This window comes from Benincasa hispida, chromosome 11 (assembly GCF_009727055.1).
Source record: "Benincasa hispida cultivar B227 chromosome 11, ASM972705v1, whole genome shotgun sequence".
Classification (NCBI taxonomy): Eukaryota; Viridiplantae; Streptophyta; class Magnoliopsida; order Cucurbitales; family Cucurbitaceae; genus Benincasa; species Benincasa hispida.
Genome location: NC_052359.1, coordinates 33,896,735 through 33,922,008, shown reverse-complemented (window position 1 = coordinate 33,922,008; position 25,274 = coordinate 33,896,735). Strand labels below are relative to the sequence as shown.

The window sequence follows — 25,274 nt, the reverse complement described above, 5'->3', positions numbered from 1 at the left end:
TACAATTGTCAAGTAATGTAGATTTTGTAGTAGTGTCTCCATTATTAACGGTGTTATATAATGAGATTAGTCATTTTGTGGTCTGATCTTATACAAACCCCTTTGTATAGAATACCCCGCTCACATGTCTCTACACGAATGATCAGTATCAGATTATTTATAGCATTTTACAACAATTGTAACATCACAAAGAGGGTCGTATTCATAGTATCACCAGGATAATGTATCAACCTTATCCATTTACTATAGATCATTTAGGTTATCACTTAAACATGACCCATCTGTATATCTCTACATACATGTTTAAGCTACAGAAGATAATCTTCGACGTTATTTATTGGTTTTGTGGGTTAATACTACTAAACATTGAATAAAATATCTCATATTTTTTTTAGATCAATAAAACTGTTTATACATTCCAATGACAAGCATGACCCATGAGATTTAGGATATCAACCTAATAAAAAATAATTAGGAAAATATGGTAATTTTAAAAGTATTTATAATAATATTGTAGTTTTAAATTAAATCCTTATTCCTAAGGCTGCATTATTAATTATAAAAAAAAGTTATGCAGTGAACATTTATTACTATCGTTGACGTGTATTCAATCAAAACATTTTTTTTAGAAAAAATAGAATCATTACTTTCTTTTATTTAAATTCAAGTCATTTTGATTTTGTCTCTAATAGTTAAAACATTGACTTTAATCTAAGTTTTAAATAACCTGTGAGAGATTTTTTGTTCTGAATAAACAAATATGAAAGATTTATATTAACATTGACAAGAATACAAATTTAGATATATTATTGTTGACATTTGAACTTAATCATTAAAATTTTAGGGAAAATTAAAAGGATATTGTCCTTTTAAAAACTATTTAGGAAAATATTGTTGTTTTCAAACTATTTGTAAAAATATTGTTATTATTTTTTTTTAAAATAAGTCGAGGGTTCAAAATTCGACCTCGACCTTCCTTTCATTTGTAAATCAAACTTTGAACCCTCGACCTTGCCCTTCTCAACATTATTATTGAGTCTGTTTAATTATCATTCCGGAGACCTTCCTCTATCAAAAGATCGTATTTCTAAATTTTCATAAGGTTCCCTAAAATTTCTTCCAAAGCTTGTTAATAATTTTTACAATTTTTACAGATTCTATCATCTCAGCAAGTCTGACTAAATAACGAGCTAATGAATCTCCTTCTTTTTGCCACTGAACTTCTCATTCAAATTCGAGAGCAAGATTATGAGAGAGAGCGATATTTTGAGAGAGCAAGAGATTGGGAGAGCGAGATTTTGAGAGTGAGAGCAAGATTTTGAGAGAGAGCGAGAGCGAAATAGCGAGATTTTGATAGAGAGCTCAACACCGTACAAATTTTCCTTTTTTTTCTTTTTTAATTATTACACATTCTACCTTCTTTTTTCTTTCTTCCTTTCTTTCTTTTTTTTTTTTAATTTTTCATTTTATAAAAACAATTTCTAAAAATATTTTATTATTTTATTTAAATCTAAAAAGAATAAATTAAAAAAATAATAACTCATAAAAATAAAAAAAATATATAAATTAAATATCTCATTTATATAAAAATAATTACAAAAATCAATGTGTCCCACAAGGCGGACGTCGTCGATTTCGAGCTGGTTATCGTCGTCACTTCGAACTTGAGGTTGCTCGGGTTCTTCTTGATGTTACTCTAGTACCTCTACAGACGCTTCATAATATAAATATTCATTATGCTCTCCACGACCCCGACCATGTCCATGCACGTATGAAGACGAAGGACCAGCCTCTGAGTCATAATGTCCTGAACCAAATGCTGACATCATCATCATCGAACTAACATAATCAGTTTGACTCTGCGTCTGCATCATAGGGGCAACTCTTCCACATTATGTGCAACCTCATCAAACTCATCCTCTTTCCGAACAGGTCCTCTACGTCTAGGAGTTGGTGGAGGAACAATAGGTATATCGTACATATAATGAATTTCTTCCATATAGCTTTGGTTGTCACTGCATATAGCAAGAACCTGGTTCGGATCATTCGCAATCTCACGGAGTTTACTGTTTTCGATCTCTGTGAATTATAAAACAACTAGACAATATTTAAAATAAATTTAAATTAAAAATAATTAGATAATATTCATTCATTTACCAGATGAGCCACAGCTGCTCCTGGACGAGTGACGTAGCGCCTTGTGATATTAGTATACCAATGAATATATTCTAGAGTGACATATGTGTCAAACTGTTCAAGAGAAACCCCCACTGCAATAAACCTTGCACGATAGTGCCATAGTACTATCAAATGTGCAACTTTTTCGGACCAATCTTCAGTCCTTAGGTCAATATCATGCAGTACGGGTTCAGTATTACAAGGTAATGGGATATCCTGCTGAAAACCGAATTGTCTAATCACCCTGTCAGGAAGATGTCACTCACCAATGTGAAAACATATCAAATGACTCATCGTCCACCATATGTTTTGACCATTCGTACAAAAATTAGGCAAAGTATGCACAATAATTTTGTACGACTCCCAAATAACCTGAAACACAAAATATTATATTAGAGAATATTAAACACAAATACAATAAAAATGTGAATAAAATAATCAATTAGGTTTAGTGTAATGTACCTGTTCATGTTGAAGCAGATCAAACATGTATCTATACTGGCGCTTTTTTTCTAAAAAAAAAAAATATAATTGAAACTTTTTATTTTAATCATTTCACATCAAACTTAGAGTATACATACCTTTTTTCTCATATCAAATTTAGCTGTATTCTTCACATTTTGATGTGAGGCTACTTTTCTCAAGGTTTTGGCAATTTTGGAGAACAATATCAGAGTTGCTAGTTTGGTTTGTTTTAAAGGATCATTTACTATTTTTTTGGGGTTTCTATATGACATTGATAGGATTTTTCCTGTGTTATAGCTAGTAATGTACCCTATTATCAATCTACGAAATCACAAGATGGATCTTCATTGGTACCTCAGGGCACTTGAGGAGGTCATCATACGCGTTCTTTCCTCGACATTTTCGATCAATGCTCATCGAATCGATGGTTTAACAGGTGTCTGGGCAGGTATTCCTTGTAGAAATTTGTATATACCATATTCCAAATGCTTTTTCTCTTCTATTTTTGTATGTAGCATATTCTAAATGCTATATTCATTCCTCGCTACTTCGACATTCGACATAACGAATTGAATTTCTTAAATGATTTTCCTTTGCAGGAGACCAGAAACTGGAAGCCATTGGAATTAGGGTATCTAAATAGATAACATTTCATGTTTTAGCACTTAATGTTACCACTGATCTCTCCCCTTCCTCCTTTCTTCTCTTCCCTTTCACCCCATCCTGCCTAACGCCATTCTTCCCTCCCCTCCAATCAGCCTCTAATTAATCTCCTTGCCATTTTCCCTCCCTTTCCACACCCGAATCGCATGGCAAATAAAAGCCTTCCTTCAGCCACACCTGCCAAGAATTGCTTAGCACTGGAAGTTATAAGCTATAGGATCAACGACATCCATTTTTGTGTTCATTTTCAATAAGAAACCTTCACAGAAGATGTCGAAGCTAAGAAACGCCTCTTCTTGGTAGAATCTCAGCTCCTTTGGTTCTGGGAAAACATTTTTGGACTTTTGAAGCTCCCAACCTCCAGTTTTGTCGTCAATAGTGGTCATGAGCATTTGGTGTAGTTTGCTCTCAAAGATTCGAGTCTATTCAAAGTGGTTTTTAAGATGTGTAGTTTGGCCAACATCTGGAGGACGTTTTTACATTCATATTCCATCAGGTACTTCTAACTCCGGTTGGCTTTCTTTTACTAATATGTTAGAAGGAGCATTGAAACTAAAAGGACATATTATCATGCCAAAAAGTCGTTCGGAGGTTTAAATCTCTTATGCAGATGTAGTAAGGAGAAGAAAGAAAAACAGAATTTCAGCTTCTACGGGAAAACAGAACTCCCACCCTTCCCAGGCTTCAAAAAAACAGAGGTCACTAGAGTTTTGGATTAAAAAAAACAATGATGTCCTCAAGGAAGATTTCAGCAAATTATGGGTAGTAACTCGGTTATTTGAATTCAACAATTGGTATGAAGTCTCAAAGGAAATAAAGCTTTGGGCCAATTCTAAAGTTTTGATCAATCCTCTTTCAGCAGAATCAACTCTGATAAAGCTTGAAAAAGGGAATTTGAAAGAATTAGTAGCAAAACAAGGAGAGTGGCAGAGGATAGGGCAACTTCATTTGAAATTTGAAAGGTGGAACACTACCTTACATAGTCGTCCAAGGTCAATTAAAGGTTATGGGGGTTGGATATCCATTAAAAATATGCCATTAAAATTCTAGTGCAAGCAAAATTTTGAAGTTATCGGCTCATATTTTGGAGGATTAGAAGCAATTGCTTTAGAAACACTAAATTTTCTTAATGTAATTGAAGCTAGAATTCAAGTAAAGAAGAACTTATGTGGATTTTTGCCAGCAACCATCGAAATTTCAAATGAAAACAGGGGAAGTATTTTCCTACACTTTGGTGATATTGAATTTTTGGATCCTCTAGACAAGGTTAAGAAGTTTTTCAATGAATAAGACCTTTCAAATCCGGTGGATATAGCTCGTATAAATCAAGTTTTGTTTGATGAAGGTCTTTTAAATTCAAATAAATCCGAAGATTGGTCCTTCCTAAAATCAGCATTCAACAATTCTAATTTTTCTAGAAATCCCCTGTTTTCAAAAGCTTTGATGATGCCAGTAGAGGAAAATACTAACAGCCTTTTGTTTAAGGAAGTTCAGGAGTCTTCTCAGCCAAAAAATTCGTTTCAAGAGCCTTTTCAAATAGAAGAAAATATGGTAATACTGCCAGAAGAGAGGGCTGTTGAGATTCAAGCTGAGTCCAATAGTTCTGACTCTTCTACCCAGTTTAATGTAAACAAAAAGAGAGAGAAGAAAGAGTTGTCATTAAGAAGAGAGAAGGAAGATCAATTAATGGAGAGAGAATCAAAAAATGCATTAAAACTCACCAGGGGAAGTTCAATAGACATGCTCTCGGTTATTCCACCAGCCATTACTCAATTTAATTCCAATAACAGCCAGAATATCAGCACCTTTTCAGAAGAATACCGACAGTCTGAAAAATTAAATAAACACCAACAAACAGTCAAAAAGTTCTATTGAATGTTGTAGCCCCCTCGTGCCCTGAAACTTTGGACCCTTCTATGGTTTTTTCAATACCAACAAACAAGGAAGTCCAAGAGTCCTTTTCGACTCCTTCCCTCCAAGATAAAGTTCTATTATTACCAAAAGAAGATCTCGGTGCCAAAATCTCTTCTTCTACACCTTCTGGTCATCTCCCACTGTTCTTTTGAAACCTTTAAGAAAATATTTCACAAGGAAGAAAACCTCTTTTCGAAATGATTGGACTTCCATGTTAAACACAGATCTTTTGGAGAATTGTTGTACTAAGGTGCAAATACCCTCTAGTCCAATTAACAGGTCAGTGGCTGTTCCCCTCGAATCATTCCCATTCTCTTTTTCAGGATATTAAAGTTGGAGACTCAAATGTGTCTTTTTCTCGAGGATTATCTGAACCCTTTCAAGCATCTATCAAAAATTATGCTTCTGATGAGGATTCCTTGTTGAGTATAAGCAGTGATGAGGAAGATATTCTAGAACTTGATCCCTTCCAAGAAGAGGTTTATCTTGGACAGGATCATCTACACGATCTGCCCTGCCTTTTTTAATCAGAAGAGGATCACAAATTGGCCAGCAGCTTCCCTCCTTCCATTAAGGCCATCGACAAAGAATACATCCCCAGCAACTTGACATCAATTGTGGAAGATTGTGACTTGATCTTTGGTTAATTCCAAGATTCCATCATGAAATTTTTTTCATGGAACATAAGAGGCCCGAGCGATGCCTCAAAAAGACTGGCAGTAAAACGAATTATCAAGAAAACCAATCCAGATCTGGTCCTAATTCAAGAAACCAATAAGGAATTTTTTGATATCAGAATCATAAAAGAGCTTTGGAGCTCCAAAGACATAGGATGGGAGTTAATGGAAGCACAAGGCAGATCAAGAGGTTTATTAACAATGTGGGATGAAAGCAAAGTCTCAGTCATAGAAGTTCTTAAAGGAGGATACTCTTTATCTGTAAAATGTACAACAATTTGTAAGAAGATTTGTTGGGTTTCGAACGTTTATGGTCCCACCGATTACAAAGAAAGAAGACACATTTGGCCAGAATTATACTCACTCTCAAGTTATTGCTGTGAATCATGGTGTATAGGAGGAGATTTCAACATTACAAGAAGGGTTCAAGAAAGGTTTCCATCAGGGAGGCCAACAAAAGGTATGAAAAAGTTCAACAATTTCATTGATTTAGTAAAGCTTATATGGAAATTCCTCTTAGTAATGGACAATTTACTTGGTCAAGAGAAGGCTCCACAGCTTCTTACTCACTACTAGACAAATTCTTGACCTCCAACAATTGGGTTGATCTCTTTGCAAATACTAGAGTATCAAGAATGGCAAGGTTATGTTCAGACCACTTCCCAATTATCCTTGAAGCATGAGCATTTGAATGGGGTCCAGCCCCTTTTAGATTTTGTAACAGCTGGTTATCATTAGTAGAAAGCTGAAAAATCATTAAAGACTCTTTAATTTTGGAATATCAGCAAGGTTGAGCCGGTTTTGTAATCTCTAGCAAGCTAAGGAAAGTGAAATCAGCACTTAAATCTTGGCATTCAGATTATGATTCAGCAAGGAAATCAAAAGAGGAAAAGTTATTTGGAGAGATAGATAAACTTGATCAGCAAATTGAAGTTCATGGTCTACTAGAAACAGAAAGGAGTTTGAGATCTTCTTTGATAGCCGAGTTATTTTTCCTTTATAGAATTGAAGAAATAAACCTAAGGTAAAAAAGTAAGCTCAATTGGCTAAGCTTAGGGGATGAAAATACTAAATTTTTCCACAAATTCTTGGATGCAAGGAAAAAAAGAAACCTAATCTCAGAACTTATTAACGACCAAGGGGTAGCAACCAATTCTTTCAACGATATTGAAGCCCTAATTTTAGACTTCTATTCCACATTATATACCAAGTCTTCAGGTCAAAGAACAGTACCTCTCAACATTCAATGGTCTAAAGTCTCAATTTCAGAAAACTCAAAGCTGACAGCTAGATTCACCACTGCAGAAATCAGATATGATTTAACATTGTTAGGTAAAAATAAAGCCCCTAGTCCGGATGGTTTTACAGCTTGATTTCTACTTAAATTCTGGGATTTTTTCAAGGATAAATTCTTAGAGCTCTTCGAAGATTTCTATGGCAATGGGAAGCTGAATTCATGCACAAAGGAAAACTTCATCAACCTTATTCAAAAGAAACAGGATGTTGTCTGGGTAAGAGATTTCAGACCAATAAGTCTAACAACTTTGACTTATAAAGTTTTAGCTAAAGTACTAGCAGAGAGGTTGAAAAAAGTCATACCAATTATAATAGATGCTTCACAAAGTGCTTTCATCGAAGGAATGCAAATCCTAAATCCAATCCTTATAGACAATGAAACAGTTGAAGATTATCGTTCCAAGAAGAAAAAATGATGGATTTTAAAGCTCGACCTAGAAAAAGCTTTTGATCGTGTAGATTGGGAGTTTCTTGAGAAAATCCTTGTTGAAAAGAACTTTGTTTCAAGATGGATCATGTGGATGATGGGCTATGTATCAAATACAAAATTCTCAATTTTCATAAATGGTAGACCACGTGGGAGAATCCAACTACCAGAGGAATAATACAAGGAGACCCTCTTTCTCCATTTCTTTTTCTATTGGTTAGTGAAGTCCTTAGTGCATTACTGTCCCGACTTCATGAAAAAGGCAAGTTTGAAGGCTGTATAGTGGGCAAAGATAGAATTCATGTCCCCTTGCTACAATTTGCTGATGACACGTTAATTTTCTGCTAAGATGATAAGGAAAAGCTCGAAAACCTAAAGAAGACAATTGAACTTTTTGAGTGGTGTTCAGGGCTGAAGATTAATTGGGAAAAATCAGTTATATGTGGTATCAATATAGATCATAACAAGTTACAATCAGAAGCTATCAAGCTGAATTGCAAGGCTGACACTCTTCCTTTTATGTATCTTGGCCTCCCTCTAGGCGGTTACCTCAAACAATTGGCTTTCTGGCAACCTATGATTGATAAAATTCAAGGTAAATTGGACAAATGGAAGAGATATAACTTATCTAGAGGAGGACAATCCACCCTTTGTAAGTCGGTTCTTTCCCATATTCCTACTTACTATATGTCACTTTGTTTATGCCAGAAAAGGTGATAAATACTATAGAAAGACTTTTGAGGAATTTTCTTTGGGAAGGGCATTTCGGAAGCAAATTAAGCCACTTAGTAAAATGGGACCTAGTATCTCAGTCTCAAAAAGATGGAGGGCTCAGTATTGGTGGTTTGAAAGTAAAAAATCAAAGTCTACGAGCTAAATGGGGTTGGAGGTTCATCAATGAGAACTCCCCATGGAGGAAAGTAATTCCAAGCATACATGGAAGTAGCAAGTTCGATTAGCACACAAATGGAAAATATTCCAGCAGTCTTAGAAGTCCTTGGGTCAACATTTCAAAAACTTGGCAAAAAGTAGAATCTTTGGCAACCTTTAAAGTAGGAAATGGTAAGAGGATAACTTTTTGGCTTGATTCTTGGTTGGACATTGTTTCGTTAAAAGTCTCTTTCCCTAGTCTTTTCAACATTTCAACCAAACCCGATGATTCATTAAATGATTTTTGGGATGAGGCATTAGACTCTTGGTCTTTCCATTTTCGCATATTATCAAAGGAAAATGAGTCTGAAAATTTCCAGCTCTTGACTGAAAAGCTCTCCCACTCTAAACTTAATGCGCTTCTCGATAAAAGAAGGTGGATTTTAGAACCAAGTGGGTTCTTTTCAGTCAAATCACTTGTTCTATACCTATCTTGCTCCTCTCCAATTGGAACATCTTTGGAATCCGCTTTATGGAAATCCAAGGGCCCTAGAAGGGTCAATATTCTAATTTGGATAATGTTGAACAGCTTGCTTAACAGTGCAGATATTTTTCAAAGAAAGTTGCCCTCTCATTACATCTCTCCACAGGTTTGTCCACTATGTTTGGCAAGTTCATAATCTCTTTCACACCTGTTCTTCCAATGTGTTTTTGCAGAAAATTGCTGGTTTAGTTTATTAAACTGCTTCAAGGTTAGCTGGGTTCTCGACATTAATTTTAAGGATAATGTGCTTCAACTCCTGATCGGTCCAAAACTGAAGAAGAAGCCAAGATTACTTTGGGTCAATGTAGTAAAAGCTTTGTTATCAGAATTATGGTTTGAAAGGAACCAAAGAGTGTTTCATGATAAAGTATCTCTTAGCCCCCTCAAATTTGATATCGTTCATCTCAACGCCTCTTCTTGGTGCTCCCTTGCAAAAGAATTTAAATATTTCTCCATTCAAGACATCAATCTCAATTGGAATGCCGTCATTTTCCCGCTTCCATGATTTTGTAATAGCTTAGTTTTTGGCTTTAAGTTTATCTTTCCGTTCCGCATCTAATGTAAGCCTGCATATCAGGCATGATTTCTTTCAGCTTAGTTCAAAGTTTTAAGTCTCGTTGCTTTAAGAGTAAGGAGATGATGAGAGTGCTATGGAGGTGTCAACCTAGTTGAGATGTCCTGGTGCACTTGTTGATCCTTGTTATGTTATGTTCTAGTGTTTTGCTTTAGCTTTTGTTTCCTTTCTTTCACTTGTATTAGCTTTCATTACCTTGATGAAGTGGCTTGTTTCTTGTTTTAAAAAAAAATGTTACCACTGATCTAATTCCATTTAATTGAATAGTTCCATGTGGAATACGAAACCGTAAGGTTGGAAACATCAAGGAGTTTTTGAGAGAAGTTGATTTACATACTAAATTTCAGAAGGATTCACAGTTGATAGATATCACTTTTGAAGCTAATACAGGAATTCTATGAAGTTTTGCAACTTGATATGTATCATAAAACCATCCTCACTTTGGAGTTCTTGAAGCAAGCACCCAAAAGCTTCCCTGGTGAGATATCTTATAATCTCTAAACTATAGATGTTAAATGTACCTCACTTTCTTAATTTATACCAATTTTGTAGCTTTCTGGCAATTTTTGTAGTGATATGTATGAAAGAAATAACTCTTTGATCTAAACTTCTTATTTGTATGCCCAAGCTTTCATCGTATAAGATTTTCTTTAGTTCAACAATTGTGGGGTGAGTTTATGGAGATTCAACCATCGATCTTTGAGGTATGTAATTGATGTCTTAGTACTCGAATAAAAAAATGTCAAGTGCCCTGAGGTACCAATAAAGATCCATCTTGTGATTTTGCAGATTGATAATAGGGTACATTAATAGCTACAGCACAGGACAAATCCTATCAATGTCATATAGAAACCCCACAAAAAAAGTAAATGATCCTCTAAAACAAACCAAACTAGCAACTCTGATATTTTCTTCCAAAATTGCCAAAACCTTGAAGAAAAGTAGCCCTCACATCACAATGTGAAGAATACAGCTAAATTGATATGAGAAAAAAGGTATGTATACTCTAAGTTTGATGTGAAATGATTAAAATAAAAAGGTTCAATTATAAATTTTTTTTTTTTTTTTTTTTAGAAAAAAGTGCCGATGTACTTTGCCCTTTTTTTTTTACAATATTTACCTTTTCCTAATAATAAACATCCATTGCGATATTGGAATGGTGAAATCGTGACTTAGAATGAAAAATTTGGTTTTGGACTGTCAAATTAGGTCACCTCACATCATTCTAAGTCCCAACTTTTGTTTTGAACCTGTCCGAGAAACTTCGTTTTTTTCTTATTCTCTCTTTTGCATATTTACCGAGGAACTTGATAATCATCTTCACAACTTTCTACCCCCAACCAATAGTTTTTAGACATTAGAATTCAACTCAGAAACTCCTTTCCCCCAAACCCACCCTAAAAGGATATTCTAAACATAAGGGTAATTTTACGAATTTGAAAGAAGGGAATTCTGGATACTTTTGAGTAACAAAAAGCAAAATTCAAGAATTTATTATAATTGAGTAAACAAAAACTACCCTAAAAAAGCAATATGTCCTTATGTATAATGATAAGCAAACGATAAAACAAGTTAGATAAAGTCCTAAATCAATGGTTAGACACTTAGTCAAAGTACCTGCCAGGGCCATGATATGTAACCTCCCCGGCACGCTCAGTGCGATAAATGGGAAAGGGAAGAATTCTTGGGATCAAAATTGAGATACTCTTCTGTACTGTTGTGCCCATTGTGTATTAACAGGATGATGCTGCAGAAAAATTAAAGTATTCGGGGCAATTCCTGGTTCGCATCGATCAATCCCACCTCTTCTCTCACCAATTTCTTTTTGCCAAGACCATGCATGCCATAGGTATCAGATTCTTGATGCAAATCGAAACACTCGCCACCTACAAAATCAAAAACCAAACACATATAGGTGGGATTCCACAGAATGTCACATAACCTGTTTTGTGAAAATGCGTTAAAGAGAACTTACGTTTTTAGTCGTGCATGAGGGTGAAGGGTGATTTGGAAAGGTTTGGTTGAAGAAATTCACTCGAATTTAAAGTATACCTTTCAAGGACGAACTCGTTGTGATTCCGGCTGATGGTGGGTGTTGGAGCGGCTTTGGAATAAAGGCCGGTAGAGGGGGGTGACAGAATCATCACTATCTTAAAATTCTATACAAAGATTGGTAGAATCAAGACCAATCCATCGAAGCTTAAATTTGAACCAGAAAATGGGGAAAGAAGGAGAAAAAAAAATTGAAACGAGAGAAGGAGAAGGAGAAGATCGAAATTGATTGCAATTGCAAACTGAAGCGGAGTTTGCGAGGCTTAGGTGGGGGAAATAGAGAAATTTGTTACGGATGACCCAAAAATTGGGCCCAAAATATCAAATGGACCCTTTTTTTAAAAAATAATGTCAATATTGACCCTCTGCTGACGTCATCCCCTACCAAAGTATTAATTTTGCCCTTAACTTCGTCTTCTTACCTTTTTACTGAGAAAACCGGAAAAAATTAAAAGGATATTGTCTTTTTAGAAACTATTTAGGAAAATATTGTTGTTTTCAAAAACTATTTGTAAAAATATTGTTGTTTTCAACTATTTGTAAAAATATTGTTGTTTTTATTTTTAAATAAGTCGAGGTTTGAAAACTCGACTATATAGGTCGAATTTGAACCCTTCGACCTTCCCCTTTCGTATTTTTGACGTCAGAACTTTGAATCCTCGACTTGCCACTAACATTATTATTGAAGTCTGTTTAAATTATCATTCTGGGAGACCTTCTCATATTATTTGATTGGAGAGAAACGAAAGCCTTTCTCATTCTGAGAAGGGGACCTTCCTCCATGAACACTCATACATTATTTGATGTCGTTAAACAATTATTTTGTATTGGGACAGAGACGAAAGAGGGAAGAGTAAGAGAGAGAGAGCGAGATATTGAAGAGAGCTTGCAAATGAAGCAGATCATGAGAGGAGATGACGAATGAGAGAGCAGCGAGATCTCGAGAGAGGCGAGATTTTGAGAAAGAGCAAGAGTTACCAGTTTTTTCTTTTTACTTTAGGAGTTCCAGCTTGAATAATGTTATTACTCTTTCTAAACACCAATTCATTGGTGGCATACCTGGCACGAGGACTTCTTAACTTGTGGGATTTCCAGCTTTTTTCTATCTTTTTGGTTGTTGATTTTTTTTTTTTTTTTTTGGAACCTTATAGAAGGGTAGTTTTTATTCACTCAACGGTAGTTGATGTGGATGAGAATGAAAGACTATACCTCATACACTCATAATTATTTTAATATGTTAAAGAATATATTTTGTATGGGAGAATGAAAGAGGGAAGAGTTAGAGAAGAGCGAAGATTTGAGAGAGAGCGATGATTTGTAGAGAGCAAGATCCGATAACGAGAAGCGAGATGATTTAGCGAGAGTGAGATATTCCGTTACAAATTTTCCTTTTTTTTCTATTATTTAAATTCCCAATTCCACCTTTTCTTTCTTTCTTCCTTTTTTTTTTTAATTTTTCATTTTTATAAAAATCATTTTCTTATTAATTTATAAGTAAAAAAAAAATAAAAAAAAAAAAAAAAAAAAAAAAATAATCCATCAAATCTGCGTACCCAAATTGTACAAAGGAAGTCCTGGTGTAAAATCTTTTAAAACTATGACCCTCAACTACTTGTGATTAAAATTTCTGTTCTTCTTTAAAATCAATTAGTCTTTATTTATTAGACTGTAGTCAGTGAAGGTTTTTGAGTGTGATTTGATTTATTATGTCCCCAAAATTATTATATATAAATAATGTAAATTGAATATGAAGTTTTTTATCTAATTTTTATGATTTAGAATTATCTGAGTATTATTTTATTGTTAGTAGACTTTAAAAAGCTTCTATTGTCAAAATAATTACTATTTCATAATATATAAAAAGAATAAATTAAAAAAATATCTCATAAAAAAATGTAAATTAATATTAATTTTCAATATAAAAATAATTACAAAAATCAATGTGTCCACAAGAGATTGTTCTCGATTTCGAGCGTTTGTCGTCGTCCGACTTCGAACTTGAAGGTTGCTCGGGTTCTTCTTGATTGCTCTGGTACCTCTGCAAGGCGCTTATAAATATAAATATTCATTATGCTCTCCACGACCCTGGCCAATGTCCATGCACGTATGAAGATGAAAGAACCACCTCTGAGTCATAATGTCCTGAACCAAAATGCTAGCGTCATCATCAATCATCAGAACTTAAAATATCAGTTTGACTTTGCGTCTGCATTCATAAGGGGCAATCTTCCACCATTATGTGCACCTCTAATCAAACTCATCCTCTTTCCGAAAACAGGTCCTCTACGTCTAGAGAGCTGGTGGAGGAACAATAGGTATCGTCATATATAATGAATTTCTCCATATAGCTTTTGGTTGTCATCATATAAGCAAGAACCTGTTCGGGATCATTCGCAACCTCAACCGGGTCTACGGTTATTTTGATCTCTGTGAATTAAAAACAATTAAGACAATTTAAAATAAATTTAAATTAAAAATAATTAGATAATATTCATTTTACCAAAGATGACCTACAAGCTGCTCCAGACGACGTGACGTAGCATCTCTATGATATATTATACCAACATGAATATATTCTGGAGTGATATTTGTGTGTCAAACTGTTCAAGAGAAACCCCCACTTGCAATAAATCTTGCACGATAGTGTATCGCCACTATCAAATGTGAAACTTTTCGGACCCAATCTCCAGTCCTCTGGTCAATATCAATTTTCGACTAATCTTCCAGTCCTCTAGGTCAATATCATTTTCGGACTAATCTCCAGTCCTTAGGTTAATATCATGTAGTACGGTTCAGTATTAATCAAGACGATGGGACATCTATAGAAAACTGAATGTCTTTCATCATCGTATAGGAAGATGTCACTCACCAATGTGAAAACATATGAGGAGGGACTCATCTTCCGCCATATATTTTTGACCATTCGTACAAAAATTAGGCAAAGTATGCATAATAATTTTGTAAGGCTTCCAAATAACCTGAAACACAAAATATTGTATTAGAGAATATTAAAGATAAATACAATAAAAATGTGTATAAAATATAATCAATTAGGTTCAGTGTAAATGTTACCTGTTTCAGTGAAGCAGATCAAACATGTATCTATACTGGCTGACTACATGTGTGGCGTCCTAGTCACCACAAAATTTGTCTCTCCACCTAAATTTTAAATTGATAATTAGAATTTAAATTAACTATATTAGTGAATTAAAATTAAAATTGAATAAAACAAAACATATCAGAACCGTAGGCTCGTCCAACTAATTGAGCGTCATTAACATGTAGCTGTGGAGCCATTGTTGGAAATCGCTCCCAAGCCCATAATTGCAAAAGTATGAAAGGCTCAGCTATCTCTCGAACCTCAGGTCTTGTTGCTTGGCTCAGTTGTCTATACAACCATGCCAAGCATGCTCCACCCCACGAATACCGCCCTGCATCATGGAGATTAGCTAACAGTGGCAGGAACATCAAGTGAACAAAATGGCTTGATTTATCTGAAAAACATACTTCCACCCATCATTTGTAGTATATATGATCGCGCATATCTTATGACGGTTTCTTCATGCATCAATCTGTGAGCTGACGAAATTGTGTTCCTAACCATATTAAACTTAACCTCGATCCTTTAATCTGTCAATAGGTGGGATCGCCACCGAGGTACAGTTGACAAACTTCTAACCAGTCCATCGTACATCACCTCTGGTGACCGCTCACCGCCAACAGGTAACCCCAACAACACTTCTATGTCTTTTAGAGTGATAGTGCACTCTCCAACAGACATATGGAATGTATGCGTCTAGGGCCTCCATCTCTCGACCAACACTGTGATCAGATACCAGTCCAACTGAATAAATACTAATCTAGCAACCCCATAGAATCCAGATGTACGCAATAGCGGGAGTATTCGAGGGTGGAGCGGGATAGTGCACTGGAGAACTGCCTCTCGACGCCTGCAAGATATTTCTTCAGTAGTATGATCTCGTCATACAACAGATGATCGATGAATGAACTGGTCGTACAAAACATCGGGATCAACAGGTCCTGGGTTTAAAACCATGATCTGAAGAAAAAAAATATTTATTTCTCAATTAAAAAAAATTTTGTTTCTCAATTAGAAGAATAATGTACAACTTAATTAAAAGAATAATGTAGAACTTAATTAAAAGAATAATATACAACTTAATTAGAAGAATAATGTACAACTTAATTAAAAGAATAATGTACAACTTAATTAAAAGAATAATGTACAACTTAATTAAAAGAATAATGTACAACTTAATTAAAAGAATAATGTACGACTTAATTAAAAGAATAATGTACAACTTAATTAGAAGAATAAATAATGTACAACTTAATTAAAAGAATAATGTACAACTTAATTAGAAGAATAATGTACAATATAATTAAAAGAGTAATGTACAAGTTAATTAAAATAATAATGTACAATATAATTAAAAGAATAATGTACAACTTAATTAAAATAATAATGTACAATTTAATTAAAAGAATAATGTACCGCTTTATATTATAAAAAAATTGAATATACAATAGGAGAGAGCGAGATGTTCAGCGAGATTGTAGGAGAGAGCGAGATGTTCAACGAGATGCTATCAATCTTGCTCTCTCCTTCAATCTCGCTCTCTCAATCTCGTTCTCTCCTACAATCTCTGAGAATGGAAGCTCCAATGGAAGTAATATACAAACCCATCTCTGAGAATCAATCTTTCGCCATCTTATTCGATCATTGAATTTATCTCAGTCGTTGCCTACTAAGAGAATTTATCATTATTTTCTCAGAATTTTGGTTATTTTGTTTGTATGTAAATCATGTTAGATGAAAGTCCATTCTCGAGCGTGGTAACTTGCATAACTAAACCTTTGTTTTTAGTTTAATTATATAAAAGATGGAAGTTTGAACATTTTACCTTACAGATATGTAACATCTTGAGTTAATTCGAAGTGTACTAATTAATGATAACATAGCATCCATTAATGATAGTTCGTATGATAGTTCTTATGGTTAAATTCTTTTAACAACATATGTATGAGAAATGTTGAGGATGTGGGATGATTGCATAGGATTAATTAGACTAAGCTTATCCTGATTGTGTAAAGAGCATTAGTCATGGCCGCTCTCTCCTTCAATCTCGCTCTCTCCTACAATCTCGCTTTCAATCTTGCTCTCTCCTTCAATCTCGCTCTATAAATCTCGCTCTCTCCTACAATCTCGCTTTTAATCTCGCTCTCTCCTACAATCTTGCTCTCTCTTATAATCTGCTTTGCCCACTTATCTTCCTTGTCGAGGGTTGAAGTTTCGACTTATGTATGTCAAGACTATACAAAATTAGCGAGATTCCCTTCTAGAGCGAGATCCTCATCACAAAATTAGCGAGATTTCCATGTATGTCGAAACTTCAACCCTCGACAACCCTAAAGTGTTGCTTTGTTTGTCGAAACTTCAACCCTTGACAACCCTAATTTACGTATTGTTTCCAAGTTTTTGTTTGTTTGTTGAATTCTCAACGTTCGACCTCTACATTAGTCGAATCCTCAACACTCGACTTCTAGTCTCGAACTCCCAAAACAACAATGTTTCTCTAATAAGTTTTGAAACAACAATATTAATATTAAAGGTCCCATGGCAAACCGTTTAAGAATAATCATAAAATCCAACTGAACATTGATAACTTTTAAAAAAAAGTTTCACTCACAAATTCTAGCTTGATCAAGCTTGTCCCCTCATGTTGATACGCCTTGTCTATCTTCATTTGACTTGAGTTTCATATGAAAATTTAAGGTTATATTTTTTCTGATTAAATCGTTCCAACCTCCAAGAATTAATCTCAATCTTCATATTTGAAACAAATACATATCTCAATCTTCATACGTGTAAAAATAACGACTTCATACTCTCTGGATACTTGTAACAAAATGGATAATTCATACTCTCTCAATCTCGCTCTCTCTTACAATCTCGCTCTCTTTTAATCTCGCTCTCTCTGAATATCTCGCTCTCCATCTCGCTATCTCTTACAATCTCACTCTCTCTCAATCTTTGAACTTTGAACCTTGAACCATATAATGTTCTAAGTTCAATTATGCATGTTCTGATAAAATTCTGAGGTTGAACTTTGAACTTTGAACTCACATGTTCTGATAAAATTCTGATACTGATAAGAGCAGTTGCAGAACACATCCAAAACCAATTATACAATGAATGTTTTTACAGAACACATACTTGAAACAAAATGGATAACAAACAAGGATTTACAATGAATGTTCTTTCAATTGGATGTGTTGTATAATTGGTTTTGGATGTGCTCTGTTCTAATACTGATAAAATTCAATTATACAATGAAAAGAGCAGTAGTCAGGAGTTCTGATAAAATTATGATATTGAACTTTGAACTTTGAACTTTGAACTTCGAACTTTCATAAAAAATATATGTTCAATTATACAATGAATGTTTTTACATACATAAAAAATAAATGAATGTTTTTACAAAGAATAAAAAATACAATTGTCCTCTTCACTTCTCTAAGCAACATGTGATGGACAATTGGGCTGTTGAACACCATATCAACGTCAACAAATCGCTCAAAAACTGTTCTCTTGAAAATGGCCAACTGCGTTGGCGTGAGCTTCTCTTTGACAATCTTGTTTGCATTGGCAATGTGGGCCAAGCTGGTTACTTGACCGGGAAATTTGTCACCTTCAGCTATTCTGAAACGTGTAGCCATCTTAAATCACTCATGCATTTATTAAAAAATTCAATCGTAAACTCCTTAAAAAAAATGTAAAAAAACATTCTGTTTAAATTTCGCTAGAATGGCTCTCGCTGGTGTTGCTCTCTCCGGTGTCGCTCTCTCTCACAATCTCGCTCTCTCCCGTGTCGCTCTCCTTTATCTCCCTCACATTCTCTCTTTTTACTCGTCTTCAACCACATAACTCATCAAAAACCAGAAAAACAAACAAAAAAACTATAGGTTCACTTATCTCTCTGGTGTCGCTCTCTCCGGCGTCACTGTACCGATTTCACATTCACTTTTCTCGCTCACAAACTCTTTCTACTCATCTTCAACCACAAATTACATCCAAAACCAAAAAAACAAAAAAAAAACAATATTGAAAGAAAGATTAACCGTTAAGATTCGATTGAAAGCCAGAAGTAGAATCGTTTGCAAGTTGGAAATAGTTTTTTTCGTTTATGAGCAATATAGTCGTTAGCATTGGAAAATTTGAATGAATAATAGTTTAGTTTTAGTGGGTTTTCTCAGTAAAAAGGTAAGAAGACGAAATAAGGGTAAATTAAATAATTTGGTAGGGCAATGACGGTCAATTGATATTATTTTTTAAAAAATGGTCATTTGATATTTTAGGCCCAATTTTTGGGTGATCTGTACAAATTTACTCAAAGGCAATTTGGTTCTCATTTCGGACAAAGAATTTCGGTGGGAATGAGTGCGAGTAGTCTGGTAGCTGAAGCTGTGTGGAAGCAGATCGAGTCGACCCGATTAGGGTTTTTCTTTCGCTTCATTTGTTTTCGGATTTTCTCCTTCAATAACTCATGATTTTCTCCTTTTTTGGTTCTCAATCTTTGCTGAAATAAGTCGAACTGATTTTCGCAGTGACTGACGATCAGCTTTCAATGTGAGTATTCTCGATTCTTTCCATTTCGAGAAGTCTTTCTTCATCTTATTATGTTCATGGAACCTTGTTTTTGACTGTGTGGGTGCTGCTTCAGCTTGCATTTCTTGTTTGGCAAGAACTTCGAGCGAGCTACTCGAATTGTTGATCAAAGAGGGGTGAAGAAAATTTCAGGCGACCCAAGCACGCGGTCTATCTTTCAGGTCAATTTCTGTTTATTTTTTCTTTTTCCATCTTATTTTTGTTGAAAATTCCGTTTGGCAAAATGAAGATGCCGTTTGGGGTTTGCTAAGAGTTGATAATGAATGGGTATTAGCTTAAACAGATCTGGTTAATTTTCTGTTAATTGTTCTATATGTAGTTAGTATAGTTGTTATCATTATTATCTGTATTCTTGTATTCTTCTCTTCTATATAATGCCAATTGTGCCTATCAATAAGATCATGGAGAGATTATCAAGAAAGCTACTCTGGAAATCTTTATGGTACCAGAGCTGAAAGGAAGAAGTAGGTGTGATAAAAATACCAGAACCTTGATGAGATATAGGAAGAGATTGCCCATTTCCCACCGTAATACTCTCTTCACCATTATAAGCAGAGGAGATATTGAGGTTTGCAAGATCACTAGTCAGATATGAATTACAACCTCTGTTAGACAGTCAAATTTGAGAATCTTGAGATTTCCGAAACCATTAACAGAGGCAGCCGTAGCAGCAAGTTTGGCAGGAGGATGCCTTCCTTGGAATGAATTAGCAGTCAAGAGCTGTATGCCCAAATGTCATGCAGATTTGACAGTCAACTTGATTAGATTGCCGATCAGAAGAAATTTGTCCAGAAGAGACAGTATTAGGCATTTGATTATCACGATTTCCATTTTGATTCTCATTGCTTCCTTTATTATTTTGGTTACCTCCATTCCAATTGCCATTGCAATTCTGATTTCCTCGATTTTGATTGTCAAGATTTGCAACCATTGCCAAAGAAGTGATTGAACTTGCATCATCGATCTTGGCTTGAGCTTCTAGCGCTAACTCTTCAGTTTTCAGTAAAACATGCAACTCATCAAACAAAATCGTCTGTGATCTAGTGCTCAGAGAGGTTCGAAAAAAATTGTACTCAGCGGGTAATCCTTTGACAGCATAGATGACTCGATCTTCAGCATCAATGATTACAGAAACAGCAGCTAATTTATTTATTATAGTCTTGAACCTCTGAATGCATTCATCGACAGTTTCACTTGATTTCTTGGTGATACTTTGTAATTCGAGAAGAAGATGAAATTTTTTTTTCAAACATTTCCCATACCACTTTAGATGTTCGAGATCCAACTACATAGGAGAGAGTAGTTTATGATAAGGTTGCATTGATCAACAATATAAGGGCTTGATCTTTTTCATACCATTGCTCATACTTGGGATTAATGCACGCTGGTTGTCCCTAAGTACTAATCATATTAGTAGGAGCTGGATAAGATCCATTGACAAAGCGATAGAGCTTGGGAGCCTTCAGAATTGAAGAGATTTGATACTGCCATAACACAAAATTGGTGGAGTCAAGGCGTACCGGAACCAGGTTGCAGATGTTTGTGAGAAGGAACATTGGAGACGAAGAAGGAAAAAAAAAAAGATGAAGAGAAGGATCGCACGGCGTTAGTCTGAGATATGCTCTGATACCATAAAGATTTTCAGAGTAGCTTTCTTTTATGTCTTCTACATTTATGTCTTGTTGTAAAAAAGATGTTCCCTTTTCCATGTCTTCTACTTCTACTTGTATGCCTTAGAAATTTTACATAGAGATGTTCGGGGCCCTGCCCCTAACACTTCAATAGATGGCCATCGATTTATGTCTCATCTGTTGACGTCTCATGATATACGTGGATGTTTCCTCTTTCATATAAATATGAAGTATTCTTTGTTATCTTTAATTTTCTACCTTTTGTTGAAAATTTGTTGTCTTGCAAACTTAAAACCTTTCATAGTGATGGTGGAGGAGAATTCGTTAATAAAAATCTTAGCCAATTCTTCGCTTCTCCTGGTGTCTTACATCAAAAGTCTTGCCTCTGCATCCCTGAGAAAAATGGTATTGTTGAATGCAAATATCGACTTATTATCCAAATGGCATTATCCCTTTTGTCCGAGTCCTCTGTCCCTTTAAAATTCTGGTATTTTGCTTTTGCCACTGCTGTTTTTCTTATTAATCGACTACCTTCCCCAGTTCTTCAAAACAAATCTCCTTATGAAGTTCTTTTCTCTTCTCCACCTGATTATTACTTTCTTCGTGTTTTCGGATGTGCATGTTATCCNTTACAATATTTACCTTTCCTAATAATAAACATCCATTGCGATATGGAATGGTGAATCGTGACTTAGAATGAAAATTTGGTTTTGGACTGTCAAATTAGGTCACCTCACATCATTCTAAGTCCCAACTTTTGTTTGAACCTGTCGAGAAACTTCGTTTTTCTCTTATTCTCTCTTTTGCATATTTACCGAGGAACTTGATATCATCTTCACAACTTTCTACCCCAACACATAGTTTATAGACATTAGAATTCAACTCAGAACTCCTTTCCCCAAACACCCTAAAGGATATCTAAACATAAGGGTAATTTTACGAATTTGAAAGAAGGAATCTGGATACTTTTAGTGAAACAAAAAGCAAAATTCAAGATATTTAGTATAATTGAGTCAAACAAAAACTACCCTATAAAAGCAATATGTCCTTATGTATAATGATAAGCAAACGATAAAACAAGTTAGATAAAGTCCTTAAATCAATGGTTAGAGACTTTGATCAAGTACCTGGCCAGGGCCATGATATGTAACCTCCCCGCCACGCTCAGTGCGATAAATGGGAAAGGGAGAATTCTTGGGATCAAAATTGAGATACTCTTCTGTACTGTTCGTGCCCATTGTGTATACAGGATGATGCTGCAGAAAAATTAAAGTATTCGGGCAATCCTGGTTCGCATCGATCAATCCCACCTCTTCTCTCACAATTTCTTTTTGCCAAGACCATGCATCGCCATAGGGTATCAGATCTTGATGCAAATCGAAACACTCGCACCTACAAAATCAAAAAGCCAAACACATAGGTGGGATTCCACAGAATGTCCACATAACCTGTTTGTGAAAATGCGTAAAAGAGAAACTTACGTTTTTAGTCGTGCATTGAGGGTGAAGGGTGATCTGGAAGGTTTTGGTTGAAGAATTCGATCGAATTTAAAGTATACCTTTCAAGGACGAACTCGTTGTGATTCCGGCTGATGGTGGGTGTTTGAGCGGCTTGGAATAAAGCCGGTAGAGGGGGGTGACAGAATCATCACTATCTTAAATCTATACAAAGATTGGTAGAATCAAGACCCAATCCATCGAAGCTTAAATTTGAACCAGAAAAAATGGGGAAAGAAGGAGAAAAAAAAAATTGAAACGAGAGAAGGAGAAGGAGAAGATCGAAATTGATTGCAATTGCAACTGAAGCGGAGTTTGCGAGGCTTAGGTGGGGGAAATGAGAAATTTGTACGGATGACCCAAAAATTGGGCCCAAAATATCAAATGACCCTTTTTTTAAAAATAATGTCAATTGACCCTCTGCTGACGTCATCGCCCTACCAAATTACTTAATTTGCCCTTACTTCGTCTTCTTACCTTTTTACTGAGAAAACCGGAAAAATTAAAAGGATATTGTCTTTTTAGAAACTATTTAGGAAAATATTGTTGTTTTCAAACTATTTGTAAAAATATTGTTGTTTTCAAACTATTTGTAAAAATATTGTTGTTTTTTATTTTTTTAAATAAGTCGAGGTTTGAAAACTCGACCTATATAGGTCGAATTTTGAACCCTCGACCTTCCCCTTTCGTATTTTTTGTACGTCGAACTTTGAAAAGAATTTCGGTGGGAATGAGTGCGAGTAGTCTGGTAGCTGAAGCTGTGTGGAAGCAGATCGAGTCCGACCCGATTAGGGTTTTTCTTTCGCTTCATTGTTTTCGGATTTTCTCCTTCAATAACTCATGATTTCTCCTTTTTTGGTTCTCAATCTTTGCGAAATAAGTCGAACTGATTTTCGCAGTGACTGACGATCAGCTTTCAATGTGGAGTATTCTCGATTCTTTCCATTTCGAGAAGCTTCTTATCTTATTATGTTCATTGAACCTTGTTTTTGACTGTGTGGGTGCTGCTTCAGCTTGCATTTCTTGTTTGCAAGAACTTCGAGGCGACTACTCGAATTGTTGATCAAAGAGGGGTGAAGAAAATTTCAGGCGACCAAGCACGCGTCTATCTTTCAGGTCAATTTCTGTTTATTTTTCTTTTTCCATCTTATTTTTGTTGAAAATTCCGTTTGGCAAAATGAAGATGCGTTTGGGGTTGCTAAGAGTTGATAATGAATGGGTATTAGCTTAAACAGATCTGGTTAATTTTCTGTTAATTGTTCTATATGTAGTTAGTATAGTTGTTATCATTATTATCGTATCTTGTATTCTTCTCTCTATATAATGCCAATTGTGCCTATCAATAAGATCATGGAGAGATTATCAAGAAGCTACTCTGGAAATCTTTATGGTACCAGAGCTGAAAGGAAGAAGTAGGTGTGATAAAAATACCAGAACCTGATGAGATATAGGAAGAGATTGCCCATTTCCCACCGTAATACTCTTCTCACCATTATAAGCAGAGGAGATATTGAGGTTTGCAAGATCACTAGTCAGATATGAATTACAACCTCTGTTAGACAGCAAATTTGAGGATCTTGAGATTTCCGAAACCATTAACAGAGCACCGTGAGCAGCAAGTTTGGCAGGAGGATGCCTTTCCTTGGAATGAATTAGCAGTCAAGAGCTGTATGCCCAAATGTCATGCAGATTTGACAGTCAACTTGATTAAGATTGCCGATCAGAAGAAATTTGTCCAGAAGAGACAGTATAGGCATTTGATTATCACGATTTCCATTTTGATTTTCATTTCCTTTATTATTTTGGTTACCTCCATTCCAATTGCCATGCAATTCTGATTTCCTCGATTTTGATTGTCAAGATTTGCAACCATTGCCCAAAGAGTGATTGAACTTGCATCATCGATCTTGGCTTGAGCTTCTAGCGCTAACTCTTCAGTTTTCAGTAAAACATGCAACTCATCAAACAAAATCGTCTGTGATCTAGTGCTCAGAGAGGTTCGAAAAAAATTGTACTCAGCGGGTAATCCTTTGACAGCATAGATGACTCGATCTTAGCATCAATGATTAAAGAAACAGCAGCTAATTTATTTATTATAGTCTTGAACCTCTGAATGCATTCATCGACAGTTTCACTTGATTTCTTGGTGATACTTTGTAATTCGAGAAGAGATGAAATTTTTTTTTCAAACATTTCCCATACCACTTTAGATGTTTCGAATCCAACTACATAGGAGAGAGTATTTATATGATAAGTTGCATTGATCAACAATATAAGGGCTTGATCTTTTCATACCATTGCTCATACTTGGGATTAATGCACGCTGGTTGTCCCTAAGTACTAATCATATAGTAGGAGCTGGATAAGATCCATTGACAAAGCGATAGAGCTTGGGAGCCTTCAGAATTGAAGAGATTTGATACTGCCATAACACAAAATTGGTGGAGTCAAGGCGTACCGGAACCAGGTTGCAGATGTTTGTGAGAAGGAACATTGGAGACGAAGAAGGAAAAAAAAAAAGATGAAGAGAAGGATCGCACGGCGTTAGTCTGAGATATGCTCTGATACCATAAAGATTTTCAGAGTAGCTTTCTTTTATGTCTCTACATTATGTCTTGTTGTAAAAAAGATGTTCCCTTTTCCATGTCTTCTACTTCTACTTGTAGCCTTAGAAATTTTACATAGAGATGTTCGGGGCCTGCCCCTAACACTTCAATAGATGGCCATCGATTTATGTCTCATCTGTTGACGTCTCATGATATACGTGGATGTTTCCTCTTTCATATAAATATGAAGT

General features: G+C 35.3%; 1 protein-coding gene, 1 long non-coding RNA gene and 1 pseudogene across 9 annotated transcripts in view; 2 read left to right on the top strand and 1 right to left on the bottom strand.

Moving 5' to 3' along the window:
• Nucleotides 1–2,489: 2,489 nt before the first annotated feature.
• Nucleotides 2,490–22,799, bottom strand: LOC120091158. Of its 5 annotated transcripts, none has more exons than XR_005485668.1 (4): nt 22,463–22,799; nt 22,109–22,373; nt 5,028–5,978; nt 2,676–2,690 (listed from the first exon to the last, which is right to left on the bottom strand). It is a non-coding gene; the product is annotated as an uncharacterized LOC120091158 (long non-coding RNA). The 5 variants fall into 5 exon arrangements; XR_005485667.1 differs by lacking the exon at nt 2,676–2,690 and adding an exon at nt 4,777–4,918; XR_005485666.1 differs by lacking the exons at nt 2,676–2,690; nt 5,028–5,978 and adding an exon at nt 2,490–2,550 and having other exon boundaries at nt 22,463–22,789.
• On the top strand, nt 2,641–10,270 carry LOC120091157 (annotated as a pseudogene).
• LOC120091156 (mediator of RNA polymerase II transcription subunit 28) overlaps nt 19,086–25,274 on the top strand; it is a 17,903-nt gene continuing 11,714 nt past the window's right edge. For 2 of the 4 annotated variants that reach the window (XM_039049042.1, XM_039049044.1), the window contains exons 1-2: nt 19,086–19,311; nt 19,406–19,511. The gene's annotated coding sequence lies outside the window, so the exon portion shown is untranslated. Of the gene's footprint in view, nt 19,312–19,405; nt 19,512–23,532; nt 23,594–25,274 lie in introns of those variants that run through there. The other 2 variants (XM_039049046.1, XM_039049045.1) reach the window with 2 other exon arrangements.